This window comes from Bombus huntii, chromosome 8, assembly GCF_024542735.1.
Source record: "Bombus huntii isolate Logan2020A chromosome 8, iyBomHunt1.1, whole genome shotgun sequence".
Lineage (NCBI taxonomy): Eukaryota > Metazoa > Arthropoda > Insecta > Hymenoptera > Apidae > Bombus > Bombus huntii.
Window position 1 is genome coordinate 10,013,118 of NC_066245.1, and position 26,258 is coordinate 10,039,375.

At 40.8% G+C, this 26,258-nt stretch overlaps 1 long non-coding RNA gene across 2 annotated transcripts in view; it reads right to left on the reverse strand.

Annotated features, from left to right (window-relative positions):
- Positions 1-26,258, reverse strand: part of LOC126868343 (uncharacterized) — a 129,301-nt gene that overhangs the window by 33,217 nt on the left and 69,826 nt on the right. Inside the window, exon 4 of one of the 2 annotated variants that reach the window (XR_007690583.1) lies at positions 7,646-7,804. The exons of the other annotated variant lie outside the window; for it this stretch is intronic. This is a non-coding gene — a long non-coding RNA (uncharacterized LOC126868343). Of the gene's footprint in view, positions 1-7,645; positions 7,805-26,258 lie in introns of those variants that run through there. 2 annotated transcript variants of the gene reach the window in all.

Here is a 26,258-nt window from a genome sequence, read left to right on the forward strand (position 1 = left end):
CGTAGATACAAGTGTTCCATAATTCAGAAGGTGAATCTACACGTTGAAATAAATTAAAAAACGTCATATATCTTGCGTACCTTAGTTTTCAAGATATAAATGATCGAAGAAAATGTTCTTGATTTTCACCTTGTTTTTTTTTTTACAATGAGAACATTCCTTCGACAGTACCTTCGTGATGGATAGCTCCATTGCACGATCACCATGATCTAAACCCACTATGTGTTTGTTTCTGCGTCCATTTAAAATGTATCGTATATTCAACACAAGTGAACGATGTACACGATCTACGACAAAATGAATATAGGGCTGCTACTAGAAGAACATGCAGTTCTTTCGAGAGAACGCGGAACACGATGTCAAGGCGTGCAGCACGTGTCGAGGCACGAGGCGGACACTCCTAACATATGCTCACGTTGAGTTATGTTTATTATTTACTTCTTCTGCATTTTATATTTACTTTTTCGTTTATTCTAATATGTACATTCGTCTGCTGAAATATGCATATGCGTTTCTGACTCACCATAGTATATATTTTTGTAAACTATACCTTCGTGCACCAAGAAAATTCTCGTACGACTAAACAAATAAATAAACACTGAGAATGTAAGGTCGCGACGCGTTCCCAGAAACGACGTTCATTTGCATCCGAGGCACGGTTACTATGCTCCTATATAATAATTATCGCGAACCGTCCGCGAAAGGGCACAAGTAACGTGGAACGTTTCGTAAGAGCCGCGTATCCTCGATAAGATCGTTAGAGTATGTGCGCCCCACGGGAACCCTCTGCCCCCGTTGTCGCATGCGTGCATGACGCACGCGGAACGAACTCCTTCTCCACGAGAACGAGGCTGCTTCGACGTACTCGCACGCATACTGACCTTCACCAATGACCAACTACCGCTACTCATGGAAATTACGTCGTTTTCAATTAAGTTTGAGGGCGGATCATCGTGATAACAGGCCATCATTCGTGCACGATGGTTGAGACCTCTCTCTCGCTCTTGATGTCTTTCGTTAATAACATTTTGCAGGAGGCGGTCGGGGGTAGTTTTCGACGGTCCAATAAAAACAACGATAGGAATTTTTTTCAGGTGTAGTTTGTCCGTTTCGGTGTTCTGATTAATGGCCTTGACGTGAAGAGCGTGTGGAAAGAGCGTGGAATGGGTTTCATTAAAGTGAGAAATGTATAGAAGAAATGGAATATGAATAAAACATAGGTACGATAATAAGAAGAATACAAACTATTAAGTATGTGTTTTCGACGAATGATATTTCATGCGGCCGATGTAACGTAATCGGGTAATGCGGCAAATTATGAAAATATTTCTGTACGGTGTAAATAGGTGTTGACGGTAATAATTCATAGCAATGGCTTATGATAACAATTTATGATAGATATGGTCTAGCGAGTAATTGGTCATTGAATATATAAATAGAATTTATACGCAAACTAGAGACAGTAGTCACCTATCTGCATAGATGAGAAGAACAACGGAACAATTAAGATATTACAAGTTTCCAATTAAATAAAATAAAGATTCCTTATGACATAGCTGCTGGTGCGCATCGTAAAAAGATCAACCGGTCTTGCATTCGATATCAACGAGAGAACAGAGGTTTGTTTCAGATAGAATACCGCAGCAGATTTATCGATCCTCTCTCTCTCCCTCTCTCTCTCTCTCTCTCTCTCTCTCTCTCGTAACAGCCAAAGTAAATACTGAAAACCACATGACACGGTAGATATAGATGCCAGGTATAATTTACAACAGGTGTGAAAGGCGACACGTTACAGCAGCTGTTAGAGCCACCTGAAATATCCGATTGTAACAGACGCAGGAAATATCGTTAAGGTCAATCCAGAGCATACACAGGTGACAGAAAATCCAACTCATTGCCAATTGATGTAAGAGGCGTCGGTTCTCCCCGCGGACGTTAATAAACCTAGTTATAATCACTCACCGTAGCAAACTTGAAACCTATCAACCTCGAATGAACATATTAACAAAGCTGTACGGCAGAACAGGACGAGAAACTCGTTCGTTTTAAAAACGAGCGCGTCAGTTTGCATCGTTAATCGTTCGAGCGTCAAGACTATCCCTATCTCCATTCATGCAAAGATGATTAATCCTCGAGCAGAGTCGCCTACGGGCATTCAACGCTCCTTCCTCGTCATCAATTTTCTTCGATGCAGCCTCTTCACGGTTAGGCAAACCTGACCTGGCTCGCGGACTAATTACATTATTACCAACGTTCAGAACCGATGGCTTCCATTCGTATCTCTTGGACGATCGTTTCTTGGTCGTCAACCAGCGGTACCGCGTCGTAATAACGGGTTGGCGCGAATGAACGATGAATCGAACGGGAGCACGAAACGCGCCGCGTAATTTGCATAGAGAAGAACATTAGTTAATTAGCAGAGGCATAACCAATGATTGGTGATCGAGCGCGAACCACAACTCACGCCACGGTTTAAGCCCCAAGTTATTGGCCGGATCATCGTTAAAACACGAAACGTATCAGTCAGGGAACGTGGCCGGTATATACGCGGTTTTAATCCCCTAACACGCGTCGCCGATCGCGCGTTATGACCTTCGACACCCGCGTACACCCTGGAGAATTTGTCCGGGTGTAGGGAAAGACACGATATTCTTGTGGAAGAATGGATTCTACGATTATGCTTGATAGAATATTGGATCTTTTTGGTATCCCTGTGTGGAAAAGCTATCGCACGATTCAGTTATATGAAGCGTATATCGTCAATTTATACGTTAAATTATCTACGTAACTACGTGTGCAATCGTAAAGAAAATAATTTTCCGCGATAGAAGACTTGCAGCAGGAAGCCTTTATTTGTAAGCAGTCGCTTCTAATATTTTATTTCTTCTAAAGAAAATAAAAATGCGTATCATACACATCTTCGTGATAATATTTAAAGAACATTTTGCGTTACGTCATACGATATTATAAAAGTAAAACGTTATTAAGAAAATAACCGTAGATAAAAACACACACGAGCCAATACAACAAACGTGATTAAGCATTATCCTTTTGTACAGAAACTATTCTAAGAAATACGAGCACTCTGCGCACAAAGAACCATTTCTTCCTGCAGTAACGAAAAGAAATAAGCAAGAGAAACATCATGGAATGAGAACGTCACAGGGAGGTAACAAGCTTCGCAAGCCCGTGATCGAAGTACCCTTAACCCCATCGAGGAGTTGCAGCACTCCGGAGCTTACATCGCGGAGGAACAACTTTCCTTCGAATATATAATCGGCCCTTGGGCAAACAGAGTTGGGGGTTCGTTAGCGGACAACAGAAATGACAGGGCAGGGGAAAGGGTGGTGAGAAGTTTGCTGGATGGGTAGCAAGAGGGAAACGTCGCGGAGGCCATCGATGAGACCGCTAATTATCCAGGACAGTGGATTAAGAGCGACAGCATGAAAATGAAAAAGCTGCTATATTCCTCGGAACGATGCGAATCTCGGCAGTAAATCCTTCTACTCTTTGCCGCGTATAACGAGTTCCGCCTTTGGATCGGCTTGCAGAGTGCGCGTCTCTACCTACCAACGGCGAACGACGAACTAACACAAAACGAGGGGAAAGTCGACGAACGACGTGGCTAGGCTACCCATCCGGTGTATCTTGCGACTTTTCGAGTTATCAACGGGGGTTTTATTAATGACAGCTAGACGAGAAGGGGACGAAGGGTTGGGAGGGTAGAGCCGGGTTTATGGACGGACATAAACTCTAAACTGATTAACAGTGGCCGCTAGCCCGGCGTTCTCGCTCGCTCGGGATATGCAATATATATGCAATCGCGGGGCCGTGGCACAGGGAGAACCGAACTACCCCGAGAGCTGCCGCTGTCTCGTTAGCAATCCACCCACGGTTTATAGTCCATCGTCGGCGGAAGAGTAACAGTGGCCAATTAAATTGATGGATGTCTCTCGAACGACGATGTCTAAGCGGAACCGAGGCGTAAATCTGGAAAGGAGAGCGTTTCCGATTTTAGTGCCGGTTCCTTGTCGACCGTGCCGCGATTTTAATCGTCGCTATCCAATTTACTCGACCTCTCCTTTCGCAAAGGAAAAACGCTTCTAAAGATTCTTCGGTCTCTTCAAGACTCGTTTCAAGCATCTAACTTGTTTTTAGCCCGGCGATCGTATCGCCAGAAGATATAATATAACTTGCGTGACGACTTTCTGAGAAATTTTAATTCTGTACTTAACGGACCTAACACGGTTTTAAGATAGCTTTTACTACGCTTGCGAGTGTCAGATTAAGTCTATATTCGCGTATTCATATTTCATTTACCTATGCATTACACATTGATTAGAAACAGTTGTTGCTTCTGAAACGCTGTGAAAGAGCGATTTTTCTGAGCCAATTAAGACTTGCGTTAATAGAGTTCATCCCTTTTTTCAAAGATACTTGTACCTCAGCCGGAAGGAAATATAAATTGCTGTGATAACTTTAATTGCACGCCAATTCGTTGTCGAAATAAAAACGCTTTTCGAGATAAAAAAATGTCACATAGGAAGAAGATATTGAAGATTGACAACACCGGACATGTATAACAAGAAAATAGTACTTCTTCTAGAAAAGTTACAACGTACCTTACAGGTATGGGTTATCCAGATTGAATATATACTTCAAAATTGTTATTTTACATACGACTAAAGTTCGTATGCCATAGCCGGTATCTATAGGAATGTACATATACCTGTATGTACCTCGACGATCATAAAACGTAGGCAGAGAAGAGCCACCCTTCCAAAATGAAAGGGCAGCCCGATCGCGATAAACGCAGCGCGGTCAGCGGCGTTGATAAAGCGCAATTAAATACATCTCGCGCGTCCAGGGACCCTCGTCTTTCGACACGACGACCGTTCTCGTGGATGCCACCCCCGTCGTCGTTTCATCGAGAAAAGGGGAAACCTCTTTCAGTCACCGTGAAACGCAAAGCGGATTAAGAGACGCGCCGCAGGCATTCGCGACCTTTCATATTCCATCTCGCATTCCTGCCGCACCTTTGTACGCACGAAACTACCCCTTCTACCCACAATTTCACTCGTCCACTCTCCCTCGACTTTGCGTTTCTCCTGGCGTCGTCCAGCAAGTACAAACGCCAGGCGAATAAATAATATCTATTAATTACGTTTGGTCGCGTGGAATCGTCGCGTATCGATGAAACGAGCCGTCGACGCGTCTGGGGGTTGGGCCAGGGGGTGGTGACCGGTCGAGCAATAAACGGCGGCCGCGGTTTATCACGAAACGGAATTAAACGGTTTACGACTGGACCACAGATTAGTACAGACGCGATGGACGAATGCAAGGGTGGGTCATGTTACTATACAACTCCCGCCCATCCTCTGTATTTGTCGTTTCATCCCCGATATGCCGTATCGGTGCACGTTCACCCCCTTTTGCCATTCGTGGTACTCGCCGGTTTCCACGCTGTCTTTTCATTCGAATTCGGAACGCGTACAAGCCACGGGAATTATCTTGAGTAGATGTGGTTCGATGGATACGCTTCAAAACGTTCTTGAGAGGATCAGAGAAATTCTGCTCGGTTAGCGTGTGTCTCGGATTTGATAGTGTTCGAGACTTGTAAACCGTTTGAAGATTTAAGCGAGTGATTTTGTTGGTGAATACAAATGAACGCTTCGTCGTGGATTCTATTCACACGTACGTTGTTTAATTTCAATTAACAACGTTTAATTTTCACAGAAGACACGCGATTTATGGTTATTAAATGGAATATGCATATTGCCTCGTGACACGTATAGAGACTGAGATATATATCCACAGGGAAAGGAATACAAGAAACGAACGATCGAACGAACTAATAAGAATTAGCTTCCCTTCGTTACATTTTTTCCTTTTCCTCTCGGAACGTCCTTTCCCCTTATTTTTATTCCACCTTTTCTCTCCTCTTCTTTCCTATTCCTTTTACCAAAGGTTTCTACCAAAATTCAAATCATACTTTGCGAACAAATAACGCAGCGAATTCCTAGAATTTGCCATCGTTCTACCCATTATCTTCTTTAATGAACATTCAATTTTCGATAGATTGTCTCGGACAAAAAATTCCCAAGATTGAAAGTTCTACATAAAAGATCTAAGTCATGACACGTAACCGCAAAATAAAACACCGTTCCTTGTGATTGCAGGACAATCAACGAACCAAGCCAGACCGACGCAGTCGGTCTGTGGGAAAGCGACGATTCCGAAGAACCTCATTGAAGATTCCAAGTACCGAAAACATCGGGGTACGAGAAATCTTCCGGGAAGCTCGCCGGGTAACGAGTTTCGTGACGCGTCGCCAACGAAGAGGAGGGGCTGGGAAGTTCGCGGGAACATTGAGAATTACGGCAGTAAAACTAGATACGCATTACAATCCCATAAAGTCGCCCGACGAGTTCGTCACAGACAATCAGACCGAAGTTTATGCCAATTCACCGTCCTCCCACCGCCGCGAAAGGAATCTGTACACGCGATCACGAAGTCGGGATATCGAGAAGTTTGCCCGGCCTGATTTATTCAGAGACCATTTTCCGAGTTTCTACGTTCGAGAACCGAGCCAGATAAGAGAATTACGATAATTGGACGTGGCACTCTGGCGATCGATCTAACGAGATTCTCAACGCCTTGAGTCTGTGAGCGACGAACAAAACGATCGACGGATCCGCCGCGCCGAGAGAAGATATCCAGTAGGAATTTAAAGTCGAATTACCAATTCCTTTTGACTCTGCAATCTCACGCAGCTACCAACTCGATTTCTTTGAACGAATCTCGTAGAGTACTCGAGGCTCCGGAGTGCTCGTGAATCACGACACTCGACGAAAATTCGGCGACACGTAGTCGTCAGTGCGATGGATCAGCGCATTTGACGGTGACGTATCGTGACGCGGGTCGATAGCGAGTAACGAAAATGGGGAACAATAATTTGATCGCGTAATCGTGATTTTTGCGGACGAATTTATTAAAGCTGGAAGAATTGTTTATTATTTGTCAGATGGAATTTTATATGAAGAAGTAAAAATAAAGAATAATAGTTTGATCTAACGTTTAACACCTTTAGAGAGGGAAGTATCAAAGATAGAAGAATTTTGTGTGTCTTTTAGTTTGTATTTATTTGAAATGTATTTTTAAACGTTGATTCAGGTAGATAATATTGGGAAGTATGTCGAAATGGTTGGAAATTATGTTCGGAAGCATATTTGAATAAAAAACTACATGTCACGCGTGTTCCAATATCCCTGGAAAAGATAAGAAAATAACTGATAGCCATATCTCAGTCCTCTAATAATATTAGTGAATTGAGAAGTTAGAAGTTTCATGTTATAGACTGCTGTTCTACACACAATGTTCTACACACAATGTTCTACACAGCGGACTTGTAATTCTACTCGAAGTTCTTGTGTTATTATAAAACTTGTCTCTGTGATACAAGAGAGTTTCGATAATAGCTTCTTGATGCCAGTGGTTTGTATTTCTACACTTACGAAGTTTCGCTAGTAACATTAATTCAAGTATACAAGTGAAGTAATTCAAGTAGAACATTGATCACAAAGCACACCGTACGTTCAAAAATTCTTGATACGTATGTATATAGATCTTTCACTGATATCCATGCCTTACATCCAACCAGAAGCCGACTCGTCGACCATCGTCAACCCCGTTCATCCCTCGAGAAAGCCCAAGAAACCGGAAAGCAGGAGAAAAGCAAAGAAAATGAAAACAGCGTACTCTTCGTGCCACTAGAGAACATCGACCCTCCAGCAATCCTTTCGTTCTGAAAGAAAGACGCATCCTCTCTAGCTAAATCGACACAAGAGACCAGTATACACTATCCCTCATAAGTATCCGGATGTTTTGATCGACTCATAGTAATATTACCTAACAAAGTGTACGAACTAATGAAAAATTAATGGCTGGAAAATAATGAAACAAAACACGATTAGTTACATTTTATAAAACTCGATCAAATTGTCCATCGATCTATCCCATATCACCAAAATTGGCTTTCGATTACATGCTGCTTTGATTACAGTTTGCATCTAAACACGTGTTTTACCATTCTCTTCAAAATTTCCAAACTCATGACATTGAAATAGCGTTTGTCTCAATAATTGTATCTTTCACTCGCGCGAAACTTCGTCGACTCTTATCAACTGTTCTTAAGAAACAGTACGTCGTTCAATATCAATTATGTCAGGTCTCTATTTATCCGTAAAGTGACGTTAAAATTCGATAATCAACAAAACTGTACGTACTGATCGTTTCTCTATCTCCAATGATCTTCGTGTAAAATACAGCAATATATAAAATATTCGAAGCGGAGTGCTCGTTATAATTTTTTTACAAGTAAAATGAATCGCCATTTGAGTTGCATTCATTCAGTTGCGCCCGTAAAAATATAAATTTGCATAAAAGTCCGTACTTCGCTCGTTAGATTAAATTCCGTCAAAAAGCGAAAAAGTAACCGCAAACTTTTGAGAGGTAGTGTACGTGCGTTGCTAAGACGCATCTCGCTTAAACGTGACGTATTATTTCAATGGTCCTCCTGTTCCCATTACCGTGACGCTCGCTGATGCAGGATAATTTTCTCTCTTTCTCTGATATTCCATTTCTCTCTTTCTCCGTTAGTTTCCGCGGCGAACAACTCGGAGAGAGAGCAGCTAAGGGTGACGACGTTATATTACGCGGAGGGTGGCGCGACGATACGGTCGGCTGAGGGTGGAGACGGAGAAAGTTAGGGTGGATACCTGCGGGCAATCTACCTGTATTAAATTAACCCCCGCGTAGCACACGGGACGGCAATGTGCTCGCGTGTCCGGGAATGCTCTAAAGCGAGGCACGGACACTAAGAATTCATTAGCCGACCACCCTCGTTGCTAACCCGATGCCACACCGTATGCGTCGCTCCCCGCAGAAGATCGATGAATCTTTCGAGGGAGCAGACTCTAATTATTGCCGGCCCAGATCTTTGCTTCCAACTTCGCTCGCGTTCGTACCTCCGATTTTTGTAATTTCCCGATCCGTGTCTTTTTGCCTCGTGATGTCATGCGTACGTGTAGCGCATTTGTTGGATGAATTATATGTTCGAAGCTACTGACGATATTGAAATTCATGGTATATTCGTGTTAATAAAGAAAAATGCAGGTATAGTCGGAATGATCGCATTCGAGTAAAATTTACGGTAAATACACATAGAAACAAGAAGAATTTGTAAGCGCATACACTGTATTTATCGTAGCATTTATGAACCGATTAATCGGATTCCAGCAAATTAAGTTTCGTATCGTTTAGTAGAGTTTTCGTATGATTACAAAAATTTGATACTACAAAAATGAAATATAAAACTTGATAACGTTGCAACTACTGTACGCGTGAGTCGCATGTGTTTTATTTTAAATAGATTCGTGTAATTCCTAATGCATATAAAGAATACGATGTAATTTTGTTCGTTTTATTAATTGTTAAGTAGAATAAAAAAAAGAAGTCACAGTAGAATCTTTTAACGATATTTTCTTCGGTAAAATTCGAAATGACCAAATGTCAAATTTGAATACACACACTTTGAAACGAACGTTAGTATTACGCGTTAGTCACGCAGCTTGAATTACAATACAATTACGGATCGTACTTCTTCTCGTTGCGTGCTACCGAAACGAAACACAGTCATTAAGAATTTAATGAAATGAATCTTTCTTCTTGTCGGCAGTTACGTTGGATGTTACGCGCGTTAGATATTAACAATCCATTCGACGATACGATAAACTATAACTACTTGTATTAATTGGAAGATTAAAAAAGCAATTCAAATATTCATTTCTCCTTTCTTGTCTTCTCGTTTCTATGCGTTTTCGTTTATTCGTGAAAATAGGAGGTTTCTCCTAAAAAGGATAGTTTGATTATCACGCTTGAAAATCGAGAGAACAGCGTGCAGTATGTAACTCGCGAGACGTATCAGCGTTGAAATATCGGCTCGCGGTGCGAGTAAATATCGTCGAAATTAAACGACTTCGACGAGACGCGTTTCCGTTTCATTTGCTAAAACAAATCGCACGTCGATTATCCGCGAGGTTGCGATGAAAGTGCACTTAGCTGATGAGAGCCTACGTGGCCCGTGCACGCGATACTACCATGCCTGGCGCATAATCTACGGGTTTCTTTGGTGCGGGCCAAATCGAATTCGAATAAACACACGTACGTCGCTATTTTTACACCTGTTTGTTTTCCCTTTGAGCCACGAAACACGCTAGAAAAGAATTGTTCGAGGAACGTTTCAAAAATTGACGCAAATTCATCGATGATATCGTCGCTGTTTTCTATTTAGGGGGACGAGGGACAAATTTTTTGATAGAAACGCGGAATATCTCTACATTCGTTAAAGCGACAATTTCAACTCGGCAAGTTCTCAGAATAAGAACATTAATTACTTTTAGACAGATTACCTGTAATATTGTGAGATAAAAATTTCGTCGTAGTAGTGGCAAACATTTTAATACCTATAAATAACAATCTAACAAATTTATACTGTAATTAAATTAAATTGTCGATTCGAAATTTCGATAGAAATTGAATGGAAAATACTCATAAAGCGAAACTTTCTTCGTTACAGAAAGTATTAGTTGAAAGCTGAAGAAATTGTTGGATTTTTTCCAACGTAAAATTTCCATCGTATCATAACAGTTTATTCTTCCACTGTATATCACATTGAATTTGATTCGAGACCATACTCTTTACAAATATTCGTTGATTTAATTTCACTTTCAATCGACCCTCGTTCCACGATAGATGAGTGATTTTCTACGAGTCCCCTATTAACCCTATTAAACGAAGAAAAAAGGGAAATGGCTGCGATGAAATTGACGTGCACGCACATCCGGGGCGGGTATAGGGACACGATGATCGAAAGAAGAGGAAAAAAGGGGTGAAAACGCGCTTACGGTTTCAAGCCTATCGTTAACTTTTGTCTGGTCACGTGCCCCGCGATGTTAACCCGTCCATTACCTTCGTACGTCGATATTGCGATTCTAAGCGTAGAAATAAAGAGAAGCAGAAATACAATAGGAAAGTGAATGATCGTAATTTACTTTTTCGCGGGTAATAAGCCACATACATTATCCCACGGTAAGAAAAAAAAAAAAAAAGAAAGAAACGATAACGTCATCGATGTCGAACAACTCGACGATTTATTCGAGTGGAGTTTTACGAATCGTTGGATTTTAACGTGCATAATATGTATCATTAAACGCGACGTGACCCCGAGTCTCTTTCGTAACGAAATAAATTCATAAACGTACTACGGCTGGGGAAATTCACTGTCACGTCTCACGAGACGAATAATCGTCGACATTAACACGAATTGACGCGATATTTACTGGATGAAATAGGTTTTTAATGCTGTGATTAAAGAGTCAGTGTTTTTACGATGCTAAGATTACTTCTAAAATGACAAAGTATATTCTACGATAATAAATACCGTTATATCAACTACAGAATTTCTCTCGTCCACGGAATTTCTTCCACTCTTCAGAGTTTTCTATTCATTAAGCGCTTTCTCTCTGCATTGTGTTTCCTATACGCGTAAAAAATAGTCTGGCGGAGAAGATTATAAATTGCAACAAGTTAAACATTAAGAAATCTTCCATCAAACGGTTGAACGACGATTAAGATACTAGAAACATCCGGATATTCTAGACTCGTCTTACGACACGAATAACTAATTAGAACATCTCCAGCGCATTCCTCTGGCACATAAATTATCTGCACGGTAGCCAGGGAGCAGCGATCTCGCATCGAACACGAGCGTATCTCGTTGGAAAGGAAGGCACGCGTGATTAAACGCGCGGCGTTATCCGCCTAACCGTGTAAACGTCGTTGACGGCGAACGGGGTTAGAAAAATCGCCGCTACGCCGCACAATGGTGCACTTTATCCGCGTAATTGACTCAATGACCATTTGCCAACGTGGAAGTTCATCGCCGTCCACCCTCTCCTCCTCCGCTGCCTTCTTCTTGTCGTCGTTGTCGTAGTTGACGACGACAAACCATCGAGGTTTCTTTATCCGGCTGACCCACTCAGATTGCTGCAGCGCAAAAGACGAGAGATACGAATAGAAGGATAGGACGAAAGGGAGATGAGCTGATCGGAGAAAGTAACAGATGAAACGAGACGAACCGAGGAGAGGAGAGGAGAGGCAAGACGCAGTGGGACGAGCGTGTTCGAACAGGCCCATGGAGAAGAACGTTATTATTGCTCTCGGTAAATGAGTCACTGTCCCAACCAATGGGAAGCAAGGAAAAAGGCGATTCGACTCGCGAAAAAAAAAAGTCACGCCGATAACGGTTATCTGTAGTTACGCGTGCTCGAAGCCACTCTCTGCGCCACTGTCCGCGAGATTTATACTTCGAGTTGTTGACTAACGACCGATTAATGAAATTCGATGCCCTCGTTCGATCCGATCGATCCAGCTCGTCATATCCTACACGTATGTACGTACCACTCACAGCTGCATTAGCACTCTGTGATTTATCCGAAGGAAACGCGAGGAAACGCGATCCAACGCGACCCAACGGCTTCCAACGAATGCTTCGCCACGATAACGACGAGATCCGCGAGCTTTCGCGACACGGAAGAAACAAGATTACTTGGAATATGCATTATGGTGAATGACGAGGAATATTATATCTTACGGAGAAAAGAAGGATTGCTATGTTTGGTGATATCTTGACCCTCCTCTTTTCACGATAGATATTCACGTAGAAAGTTTAGTCTTGTCAGAAATGAATCGTGGTAGTCGGCAGATAAAATTACACTGACTAATATTCGCATAGTTATGCCTGAATATATATATAAAATTGTATCATTATTTTAGTTTCCTGCATCCGTACACCGCGTACGTTTGATGGATATTATACAGGGTGGTTGGTAACTGATGGTACAAGCGGAAAGGGGGTGATTGTACGCGAAAAAAGAGGTCGAAAATATAGAATAAAAATTTTTCGTTCGAGGCTTTGTTTTCGAGAAAATCGACTTTGAATTTTCGCTCGGTACGCGTGCGGTACGTTATAACGGATCTCACTGTAGATCGTTGTCTCGATGGAAAAATTAAAAAAAAAAGAATTAAAAAAAATTTTTATTCTATATTTTCGACTTCTTTTTTCGCGTAGAATCACCCCCTTTCCGTTTGTACCACCAGTTACCAATCACCCTGTATATAAAAATATAAAGAACGTAAGATACTTGTACATTTAGAAGATGAAATAAATCTGTAGCTAGGTTTGGTTCCATTTATAGCCGACCTCTACATGTTTTTAAATATCAAGATGTTTATACGAGTCTCGCACAAAAGTTGGAGACAAATGACTGCAGCTTAAATTACAGCAGTTAAGTTAAACAGTCGCTTGATCATATATAAACTATGAGAAAAATATCACTTGGCCGATTTAATATCCTAAAAACAGAAATCAGAAAGAACCCTATCATCTTTTACATTGGCACAAAGGGGTGATGGTAAAAGGAAGAACCCATTCAAATGATTTCAATTCACTTACGGCCACTTTGATCGAGCTGCGAACGAGCCAGTGTCCTGCACGACCGATTAATTCGAATCACGAGCATTCCGCGCGTTTTAATTCCCATCGTGGTCGATCAACCCTTCCCCTTTCCGGTCCGTGTGCCCCTTATTTTACTTTTTCTCCCACGCTGCGGGGGAGTAAATTCATACTAACCCCGAGCAGAGCAGAGTGGCCAGAGGAATAGCGAGGGGCTGAACTACCCGGTCGACAGTTGGAGAACTTTAAACCAGGGTTTATCGACTAATTTAGGCGAAGCCAAGGACAGCCAGAATCTCTGGAGACAGACTTTGCGCGATGGTCGAACCGATTGGACGGTCCACCAGTTTCGAACTCGATAAACCGTGTAGCGACGGAAACCGGTAGCGAAGTTTCAATACGAAAGCGTAGTCTCGCGGCCGAACCATGAGATTCCGTTAAAATCAACACGGAACTCTCTTCGAGTTTAATTCTATTAAACTCGCCTGGTCGTTGTCAGGTGATAATTAACCATTAGACGAGTGCTTCTATCAAATATGACAAAACCATCTTGAAATTAACAATTTGTATGACCGGTTATGACGTGGCCGATTTGTGCAACGAAAAAAGGAATTTAAGGTTTCTTGAATTTACTCTTGCTCTTTTGTTAAAATTTACTTTTGTTAAAGCGAAGAGTGATAACCGTAAATTGAAAGATAACGATCGTTCGTGTGCGTGTTTGTATGTAATTAATTTCGGTGTAGAGAAAGATGCTTGAAATCAGAACTGAATCATAGTATGAAGAACCGTAATCACTTCCTATGCGTAACGATTCGCCATTTAATGAGCATAATTGCGCATCTCGATCTCGATATCGGCGAGAAACAATCTCGGCAGCACGATAAGTGCTGCAAGGTTGCTGCTAAATAAAATCTAATTTTATATGCATTACGATCTTGTTCCAACATGGAGAAAAATTCGTTAACAAACTATCGTGTCTAACATATAACACACCAATATAGAAGGTCAATGAATCATTTAAAAGAATAATTAAATTGTGATCTATAAAAATATTCGCATAAAACTTCAGCCAAATTAAAAATTCGTAATTTCCAGAAATTTGATAATTCTTGCAGCGGAATGCATAGTTAACCTTTAATGTCTCGATTTTTCAATTTCGATGCTACGACTCAGCGTGGCAAAAAGTTCCATTTATCGCTACGTAGTTTGTAGAATGACAACCGAAGCATTGTCTCGATGGAAGCCGTATAAGAAGCGAAGTAAGGAAACAAAACGAGAACCGAGCAGTTCGAATGAACGCAACGAACCAAAAACATTATAATTACGTCACGAGGGCAAGAAGCTGCAGATGGTTGTTAAAAGCGAATCCACGTGTAAGCCATTCGTGCATACGGTTCGTATGTTATTTTTCACAAATCTTTCACCGACGGAACCATGAACGCAACACTCGTCGTATTTCCCGCTGCTTCTTACGTACCACATCGTGCTTACGCAAAGTCTATTGCATCGTCCCGGCTATTATTACTACGTTCAACATGTGTATATTCCTTAAGATTCACTGACACTACTATAATAAGATACGTGACCAAACGTCCTGACACGTATCGCCGCTTAACGAGCAATATTGAAGGCACCCGAAGAGGAAAAGAAAAAACGAAGGCTAATAGAGATATGAAGATATGGGCAACGATATAAATGGCTCCGAACTCATTGGACACATTACAGACAGTTATGAATACACAGCGAATTAGTTTAGATTACCAGGTTCAGTGTTGGGCCCATAGAATGTCGAAGGAATTGGGGACAAGACCGAATTGGATCACCATAAGGTTAAGGGACTTCGAATAACGCATCTTCAGAATCGTGAATTGCGATCTACGTGGTTTTAAATTCGCAGATATATCTATTTTTCAGAGATTTTCATTCAAAGTATCTTGAAAATTCGTGAGATCTATTATGAATCGTTTTGAAGCACAAAAGTTCTAGTTATTGCTAAATCATTGTAATAGGATTCACTTTAGAGTAGGATCGCTTGAGAATAGAAGTTCATACGTAGTAACTTTAGAATCGAAGAATCCATGATTAGAACATCTTAAAAAAAGAAGCTGGATAGAACTGTTCTAGACTCAAGAGGCCAAGCTTGAATCGTCTACAGAGAAAAACCTTAAGTTGGATCGTTTCACTGCACCACCCAAGTGCCTGAATGAGCGACGAGATCTATCCTTCGGTACTAGAATACTTCGAGTCGGGTTCTTTATTCTTTGGAGCGATCTAACTTGGATTCTTCGATCCTTAAAATCGTCTAACTCCATCTTTCGATAATCTTTCTAGCCTGGAGCGATCCAAATCGCGTTCTTTAATTCTGAAACAATGGGATCTTCGATCCTGTAAGTGACCAGACTTGAATTCTTTGGCTGTCAGCTATTCCTTCTGGAACTCTACGTGTTCGAGATAATCTGATTCTGATTTCTTGACCTTAGGTCGATCCAACGCGGGGTCCACGAATTTTGACTGATCGAGTGCTCTACGAATATTCAAAGTGTTTTAATCGTAAAATGATTCATTCCAAATTCTACAAAACTCTGTTTACAACGAGTTCCATAAGTCCAGAGTAATCTATAATATGATAGAGTTGTATGAGTTCGAACTGGTTCATATAACATTTATAGAGCATTTTGTTAATCTGAAATAATCCGTATCTGCCTCTATGAATATGAAATCGAACAGCCAATAGCTCGTATAAAAGATTCCTATCTGTGGTACGTCGCGTGCTTTTAACGTTGTCGTTTAATCCGCGGAAGTTTCTCAAATGTCATTAAACATCGACATTGAACGTTAGATGCTATTTGTAAGAATCGATTGCTTTCATAAAAAGAAGCAATCAAATTTGTATTTATTTCTTCGCGATCTTCGCACAAGTAACATATGTTCGATTTAAATCGTTGAAACGTTACATACAACGTGAGTAAAGAATCTATTTTTAACGACGGCGTTATCTTTCACCGCCGTTATTGTTAATTTTTATCGATAATATTTATTGCCTGCGTCGTAGCCATACAAACGTACATGAGTGCAACTTCCTGATGGAAGTACATAGAATCCTGTTTTCTACGTTATTCGCGACCCCTTCGCGAGCTTAATAACGAACGATCCTTAATGACAGTTCCTGAAGCGAAGTTCTCCCGCACGGGCAAATGACTTTTCTCGTGAATGCAAAATGGCTTTGCTTACACGAGCTCGGTCGTTTCGAAGTAAACGAGTAGAATCATAATTCATTTAAACGACTCATTCATACGTGCTTTATAACTATCGTCTTGAAATTGATTTTTATGCACACTCGTTCAACAAAAAGATATAACATTATCGTTCAAAACGGATACGTTTAAACGTATGAATTATTCAGCTCGATTTTTCACCTGTTAACTGGCAAACAGTTAACTAAGTATATAGTCACTTTAATAGTCTTGAACGTATCTACATAATAGCTTTTTCCTTTAGGAAATCTTTTACTCTTCCTACGTGTTTCATTATATCGGTGTTTGTAAAACCTGGATTTAATTAAAATTCATTCGCGTTTATTAATTCTCCATACTATTTTGAGCAAACTGAGTTGTTTACGTCCAAGCCATTTCGCTCTCGTAAGCTTCCGCAACATCTAAAAATATTCTGAAATACTTTTTAACGTCTCTGATACATCGTACGATCGTTCATTACGTCAAATGTTCGAAACTGTTTTCGATAATAATAGGAACTCGCTCCGTAAGAAGAATTCAACGGTAAAATCTCGCTCGGCCTGCTAATAATTCACCTTACGTACAGATAGTTAACCTTTAATTCCTATTGCCAATTATAAAACATTCGTCTTACCGACTCAATCAATAAGTTAACCCAAATTTCAATTTCCTCGTATCCCAGTTCTCTCCACAAATATCCAATCTTCCATACGATAACTGTAAACCTGAATTCTACAAAAAGGCTGACTACTACGCACTGATTTCCCTGTGCTGTTAAACACTACACCATACAAACTTCGACGCAACTTCGATTACCAATCGACAGATCAGCAATCTCGTTGGCGAATCATGCAGCTGCAACGGGTAGCGAAGCACCGGTCAGCAATAATTATGCACTTAATACGTCGACGCATTGTCGCGGTAGCGAAGTGCAATTTCATCCTCTCTCTTTCCCTCCCTCTCTCTCTCTCTCTCTCTCTCTCTCTCTCTCCCTCTTCTCTGATCATCGGGTTTGTTTTGACGGTCGGTGACAATTTGAGACAAATCCATTAAACTATTGCCGGCTTTTGTGTTCCAGATAGGTCCCATTACATTATCAGTGTAAAGTAGAGGCGGCGGTCGCTTCGAAGCGTCGTAGAACAGCAACTAGCCGGCCCAGCTGTTCGCGTCCAATTAGCCCCGCTTGATAAGCTCAACAATACCGGCATTATTACAGAACAACCGAGCGTTTATACGTGCCTCGTAGCGCCGTTACATTTTGACGTTTCCATTAGCTGTTCTTTTCCATCCTTTCGTCTCCTTTTACCCTTCCTCTTTTATCAATCCACCTTTTTCTCCATCCGCCTCCTCCGCAGAGTAGTAGAGACTTCGTCGACAGAGACGTTTTATCGTGCCTCGAGATGCTTTTATTGCCTGCTTAAGGTCGCTTCATTAATTAATACGTTCGTATCGATCGATCGGAACGCTTCGTTTCTTTGTTAATGAGATAGCGAAACGAATAGTCGCGTGTTGCTATCGCAAACGTGCTTGTACGTTGAATGTTTTTAATGCGATATTCTTGACAAAAGACTATGTAAGACGATTTATAGTATTCGTTAAGATACTTTTACATGACTGTTGCGGAATCGTGGTGCACATTACTGGACGATAGTTTGGCATCGTCGTGTATTCCACGGAAGTAAAGAATTTGAAAAGAAATTAAATCAAAGTTCCGTTACTTTAGAAAATTCTTTCGTGAAAAATCGAAATAAAGGAGATTACTAAGACGATATCTGTAATATCAATTTCAAGTTAATAATAAAATTCGCGGGAGATTCAATATGTATATGTAGATACAACATGGAAAGTAATTTCAATATTTTGTAATTCGTGAGTTCATTCTGTTGATCTACGTCAAAAAGACTCCAGCTTTTTTATTTTTCTCTATATCATTGTATTTTATAACAATACGTTCTTCTTTTCTCCTATATCGTAATGCACTAAGAAAATATTCGCTTTTTCACCATATATGATGCATTGCATCTTTTACAATTTGGGATATTGTTTACTTCTTTTTCCTCTGTCTTCCCGGCAAGTGGAATTGCTTTAAAAAGTCTATTCGAGAATATGACAATATCTTGTCAATGCAGACCGTCGCAGAATGATCAGATTGACGCGACCGCATCTGAATTGCAGATGTGTATCGTGGAAATTGTGAACGAGCGTGACGAGTAAGCTAGAGCGAGACGTTGGAATATCGCAGGAATGCATTATGCCGAATGTGTGCGGCTGGTCTGGCATTATTACCCTTAAATTTCGCTTCCGAAACGTTACTACGATATATTCATACGCGTCTTATCGCGAACTTGCGACACTAAAACGGGAATCTCCAAGTGTACTATTAAACTCACAAGTACCTCTTCGCTGGAAAACGAGACGAGTTCTCTCTGTCGCGCCATTATATCGTTCAGAACTTAATTTAACGCAGTATATTTCTTATTAAAAATCGTTAAATCCAGCAATCAAACAATGACAAGCATTATCGAACAGAATTTACGATACTTTACATATCTTGTGTATCTTAGAACCGCATAATAATTAGGTGAAAAACAAGATCACTGCATAATTAAACGGGGAATTCAACTAGTTTCTCATTTCGTTCTAGTTTTTCGTTCGTTTTTATTTCTCTCCTCTGTAAGATATTCGATAGTAAGACGTTAATAATGCGAGATATTTGTGTAAAATACTAGCGATAAAAAGACTATGTTTCTGGTCTCGTCTACGGTGTGTTCACCCACACATATAGACGACATCCTTTCTCGATACGGAAGTTATCACTCATCCTGCTGAATCCAATATTTTTCGGCTCTTATCCCTCCCCTCGCATCTTGCCAGTTTCGCTGTCTCGTTTTTCTCTTTTCCTATATATTTTTCTCGTAATAATTAAACGTATATTTACTCGTTTAACGTATGAAATTCATCAAATTTATGAAAACGAGAAACAGAGTTATAACGATGTCGTTGCGCTTTATAATGTTTCCACGAATTTCGCAACGGTTTAATAACGGATAAATCGTACAAGGGGGGAATTTCGATTAAAAGGTCGATGGAAATTGCGTGAAATCATAGGACAGATACTCATTAGGGCTTTCGGAGTCAATATACAGTGGGCTCGGTGCACGAAGCATTATTTATAGAGATAGGCGGTTAAATTACACGAAATAATATACCGTGTTTACGTAACACGTGCACACGACACCGCGATTATTGCGCACGCACGGGAAAGAGTAAATTATTCTATGCGTTAACGACCAGCTGGAAATATTTTATGTCGGCCACGACTCACCCTACGGTGTATGAAAATAACACCGAACGAAAAAGCGTTTCTGTCGGATTAACCAGTACAGAGTTTTTTCGGATATTCTGCTGTTAAAAGAGCCGAATATCGTTAGGCGATGTTAGTCAAATATTTAACAAGCGTAACAAAGAAATTTATTTATTTGCTCCCGCTTCGTTTAAAACCAACGAATCGTTAAACCTCTGCGCTGCTATAAAACAAAACCAACGTGTCCTCTGTATTTTCGAGCTGCAAACTGCGCCCACAATCTTCCAATCCTTTATACTCTGCCGCGACCACAGCAAAAGTGTCGTCTATACTTTACAAATTGTTATCTACTTCCGTTCTCATCCACGCGAAATAAAAAAGTAAAGGCAACTGCTAATAAATAAATTCACAAACGCTTGCCAAAACGGAGCCCTCGATTTTCGAAGTTTCATCGCCAGAGGATACCATGAAAAAGGTATAAAAATCATATTTTCCTGTAAACTACGCGAAAATGTAACCATCGTATCAAACGTCATCCTACGTAATCCCATTTCGGGCCTTCCAAAACCCATCTACAAGGTCCGTAGCTCTACAATCTCTGGTACGCACGTAACTTCACGTCCAACAACTAAATCTCTCCGTTCATATATCCACCAGCTAAACCAATTTCCAAACACGAGAATCATGCGTTCCCAGTTGCGTCCCGGGAGTCGTCTCTAATCGTACGCTCTTATTGCGTCTCGTGCACCGACCAACCTCCTCCCTTCTTCCACCCCCTTACTCGCTCTATCTCTGTGTCGCGTACGCGGAACTACGTGTTCGCCACGAACGAATGCGTGTTCGCCACGAGCGAATGCGTGTATCCTCGTTATCGTCTTACACACGCACGCACGTGTAGTACGAGGCGTAGTACTACGCGCTGCCCCCCTCAGCCCCCCACCCCACTATTTCCCGTGGATCGGTCAGCTACGCTGTACGACCCTCTCCGCTCCTCGACTGCGTATCCCTGCTCGGAAGCAGCTTGTTTTATCGTAGTCACGTGGTGCGGCTGTGACGTCACGCGGTCACTAACCATATTATGTCCACGGCACTGACCTTACCCCGCCACTCTCTCCTCTCTCTCTCGCCGCTTTTCTCCCTTTCTCCCCTTCGCTCCTCTTTTTCTTTCTTCTACTTTTTCTTCATTTTCTCTTGCTTGTTCTTTCTCCCTTTCCCCCTGCGATTTATTTTTTCTTCCACCCCTCTTCTCTTCTTTTCCATTTTTGCCCACCCTTCTTCTACTTTCTTTCGAATCGTCGTTTTATTTTTAGTTTGTCTCGATCTTCGTCCTTCGTATTTACATTGTCGTCGATCTCTTGGGATTTTTTAAATAGTCGAGAGAAAGAGAGAGAGAGAGAGAGGAGAGTCGAAGCGCGATCTATTTAGATCACGGAAGTCACACACACCTTACGGTTAACGTTATTTTCCTATTTACCTTCGTAAAGTACAGCGAACATTAAGTGTTCTCTACGACGTACGCGCATTGCTTTTCGATTCACTAGCGCTCTGTACTGTCGCGTTCAACTTACAAATAATTAGGAAATTTAACATTAAGGTTTGATCAATTTAGAAATAATCAGGCAATCCAATATTAAGCTTCGTTCGATTTAGAAACGATTAGAAAATCTGACTTTTATCTTCTCTTGTTACTCCTTTCGAAGCCTACCCCGTTTGAAGCCATCCATCGTATTCTTTTCTCGTTTTATACCGTAATCGTTTTCCTCTTTTGTTTTTTCCACCAGATTTTTCGTAGCCTTCTTTGTGGTTATGGCTCGTTTTGGTTTTTCGAACGGTATATACGCGGTGTCCGTTACGCAGTACTAATTGGATAATAATTGCCACGATCCTTGGTAATGGCAAAGCACGGTAGATGACTGGAGAATGGTTACGGAGTCGATGGTCAGCTTCAGGGTTCTAGTCCAAAGGATCCGAGATTTAATGCCCGACGTGATAATGATTGAACCCGTTCCGTACGATATACCACTGGAAGTGGGCTCTTAAAGACGGAATAATGACAGAGTGCCTAATTACACTATTTGAGAAAATTCTGAAAATTCACCGTACCATTACATTCTCTTATATCACTAGGTATTATCTCGAATGTATTAAGTTCTATGTAAAAGACCGTTTATTCCACAATTATGAAATCGTTATAGGATTAAAATTACAAAATTATCGAGAGAAGAACGAAGCCTTCGTTCAAATTTTTCAAATAGATTGACGATGTTCAAGTACATTATGCGAATTGTAATAATTATTAATAACTTCTTCATCTTTTTCTTTCCTCTTATCGTTAGATGTAACGATCTTGTTACGCTTTGATACATTTTCTCGATCTTTTCGTGTTCGATTGGACAACCGTGGAAAGCCTAAACAAATAATTCTGAATGAAAGAGAAATTAGAATCTCACAGAATTCAGTTAATTGTTTAATAAGAAATTGCCGTGAACGTTTCTAATACCTCGTTTCCGTTCTTCAAACACCGCGCACACGTCGAGCGTTACGCAATACTAATTGCATAATAACCAACATGAAACGTTGTAACGAGGCAGTACGTTTGCGATCCTGGTTAAACCTATCATTCCCGCGATAAAGCAATTACAACTGACCCGACTGATCTCCCAATTAACGTGGCCATCGATCCACCATTCAATTTTATTATTATCCCTCTGCAACGCAGACGATCGAAGTATCAAAAACTTCTATGTTTCTCCCTTCCCTCTTAGTTCATCGTTGCCTTACCGACTTTCCATCAGGCGAAACTTCGCGATCGCTTAAATTATAAGCGTCGGAAAAACGGGAATGTCGATCGTTCAGAGGAAAATCTGATAAATTATCTATCCTTGCGGCTGTATAGATGAAGATATTCTGTCTAGTTCATGGTTGGTAATCCGATATAACGATTTAAGTTCTTGACTAGAAGTTCCACTGTCTTCAACTGACTGTACGGTCTAACTAGTAGACAGCCGTCCATTGGTTAACCGCTAGTTACACCAGGAAACTTTCCATGAAAGTTCTGTTTCTCATCGGCGAGCGAGGAAAGGCCCAGTTCCGTGGCACCAAGTTTTCTTCAAAGGCATCCCTCCCACTAAAGTGCCATTAGGCTCATTAAAGTGTATTTAATGTTTCAAGTTCGCGGAGGAGAGCGAATTAAAGTAAGTAATCCTAATTGAAACCGGCCTCGGAGCTTAACGTTTGTTCGATCGACGCTTGGAAAATAATTTGACGAACGGACGCTTTGATCGTTCTTCTCGCCCTCGCAACGAGGAATTATCATCGATCTCGATGCCTCTGCGACGACTACGGGCAAGAAGGGGCGGACGTAATAACGCGAACAACCGAACAGGAAAAAGAACAGGCAACAAGAATTGGAGAATAAGGCGTACACATATACAGGGTGTTTCTCGCTTTCCCAACCTAACTGTAAGAGGATAGTTTACGCACGAGAATAAGGAACGATGTTAGACGAGGCTTTGTTGTAAACGTTTTATTACAAAATTATAAGCCAATATTGATCGCAGCGCGAAATATGCGCGTAGAAACGATTTTGTTGTTACACGATATGAAAGATCGTAGTATAGTACAAAAGTAATTAATTACTGTTACTTGGTAATTACCCAACTTAACAACTTAGTTCGATATTTAATAAAATTCTCAGGAAATTCGGCATGTAATAAATTCATGCGTTTTGCGATGAGAATCAAAGCATTTGAACAATTGCGGTTACTCTTTATAGAAATAAAGTAAACACGATCTTTCGTATTCATGTAACTCTGTAACGAAGCGTTTATAGTCAAACTGTTTCCTTATTTTTACTTATAGATCGTACTCTTACAGTCTAGCCGCAAAAGTAGGACACACCCTGTATATACATAAGTATACGAAATGATCGGCTGTAAGGGAAAGAGCCGGAGGGTTTCGACGTCGTAAATCTTCCGATTGCTATTGAACGTTATCGATAACTTCTGGATAAATGAATTTATGCGACCCCGTGTGCTCGTAAATAGCGACGCGGCTGCCCGTCTTATTGCGCCGATCGGATGTCGTTCGGTTGACTATTTGCTGCCGGGTATCTGACTCGATAGTCGCGATCGCGTGTCGGTAATTGTTCCTTCGTACAATAAATAACTTATTAAAGTAATGTTCTTTTTCAACATATGTCAGTTCTTATTCAACGTAAGATTGTATGTGCGTTTGAAACGCTGTGCACGATAATCACAGAAATGTAACACGATCGTGATTCTTTCATATTTATGGACTATCTCGTGCGCCGTGTATCTCTTCGTTAACAGAATAGTTGATAGAATAGGCATAGTGATCAATTTGTAATTTCTTGTAGATTTTACTGGTTTACAATGCTTTATCTTTGAGGATTTGTATACTTGTTAAAAGAAGCTAACTTTCCTTCTTGAGTTTTATATCTTTCAATTTGTCGTTTTAATTTCTTTGGCGCAGGTATTATAATTTAATCATCGAAGCTCCTGACGTTAAGAAATCAATCTGAGAGATATCTCGAAGAATTTAAATATTTTTCTCTGTATCTAGCATACGTTAAATGTTAAATTAAAATCATAATTTTTCTTTCATATGAAATAATATTCAGTTGTACGGATTGAGGATTAAACACGCGAAATATATTCTGATTTATATTCATTCCATAAGTATAAGAAACTAAACGCGAAAGATCGCGTACAAAGGGCTAGGGAGTGAAGACACAAAGAAGTCGATCCTTCCATATAGCGACGAACAAAACAAATAGGCCGTCGAAAGAAAAGAACGAAATAGAGAAGAACCACGCTAGACGACGTGAGAAGAATCTCCGATTTAACGTGCTCAGTTTTCCTCGCGAACCAGCGAACTCGTTGTGTAATAAAATAATAAAAGCACATCTCCCGCGACTAGCAGAACGTGGTCGTGCATACGTAGTTGCATGCATGCATATGTATACACGGGGAAAGGCTAGAAAGACTAAAAAGAGACGAGAGTGACTGAGGGGGGTCCAGGAGAAAGAAAGACGAGGCAGAGTAACGCGACAAGGTGGAAGTAAGGTAGAAGTAACGGCCGTGGATCGGGACACACGTGGTCGGACACGTGTCTGCGTGGAAGCCTTGTTCTTCGTGGTTCGCGTGTGCAAAGATTCTGGCTTCCATCGATCTCTACGCTCGATTAGTCGCGGCGCGTCTTCCAGATGCACCGTAAGAATGCTGGGACGCTTGGAAATTTTCAATCTTCCTGCGTGACCAAGCAATCGTTGGTGACGTTAAGAGAACGACGAAGGAAATTGGAGGCACGTTGAAGATGTATCTTGTGATTTCAGGTATACGGCGTTTGGTAGAGGAAAGGTTGCACAGGCAATTACGAACTTCTGAGTTTGTATTTCAGCGACATGACGTGGCATCTGGTATTCGGAAGAAGATAATTCCGTACAGATTTGTACAAATGTTTATGTAAATACATGGTACGGAGATACGAAGAAGAAGATGGTTGCAAGGAAGAAATCGGAATTTCTATGCAATCGACAAAAAAAAAAAAAAAAAAAAAATTACGGAATGTATAGGCTTTAAACGGCTAGACAGTTATAATAAAGAGAAAGTTCATAGAATTATCTAAATCGTATGACACGTAGATATGACTTGCAGCTATGATTTGTAAAATTAATTATGTATCAAATTTAAGTGGTTATACTGTGGCGACAAGAAGATAAAATGAAGGAAGAACTCGGTATACTCGTGTAGACCATAAAGATGATTGTATCACGTATAAATTTTGAATGCTTAAGTAGTAGTAATAAAAAGATTGTTTCCATTACGAACTATTCGGAAATGAGATATACTATCGAGTTACATATGCATCGTGATGTCGTACTCTTCAGGCTTTCGTTTCCTTGCTGACACACTATTGCCCCATTAATCGTGCTGAACGTATAGTGATGATCGCGACGCAGCAGGTCGCACGATGCAGATATAATCGCGATATCTATGTTTGCTAATGTAAACCCGATGCGTTGTTAGCATTTATAACGTGAGTCGACTCTGTATTCGCGGCTCGTCTTCCAAGCGCCTTCACGATCGTTCTAATTGTTTACGATCGTTCGTGCCTAAATGTCTCG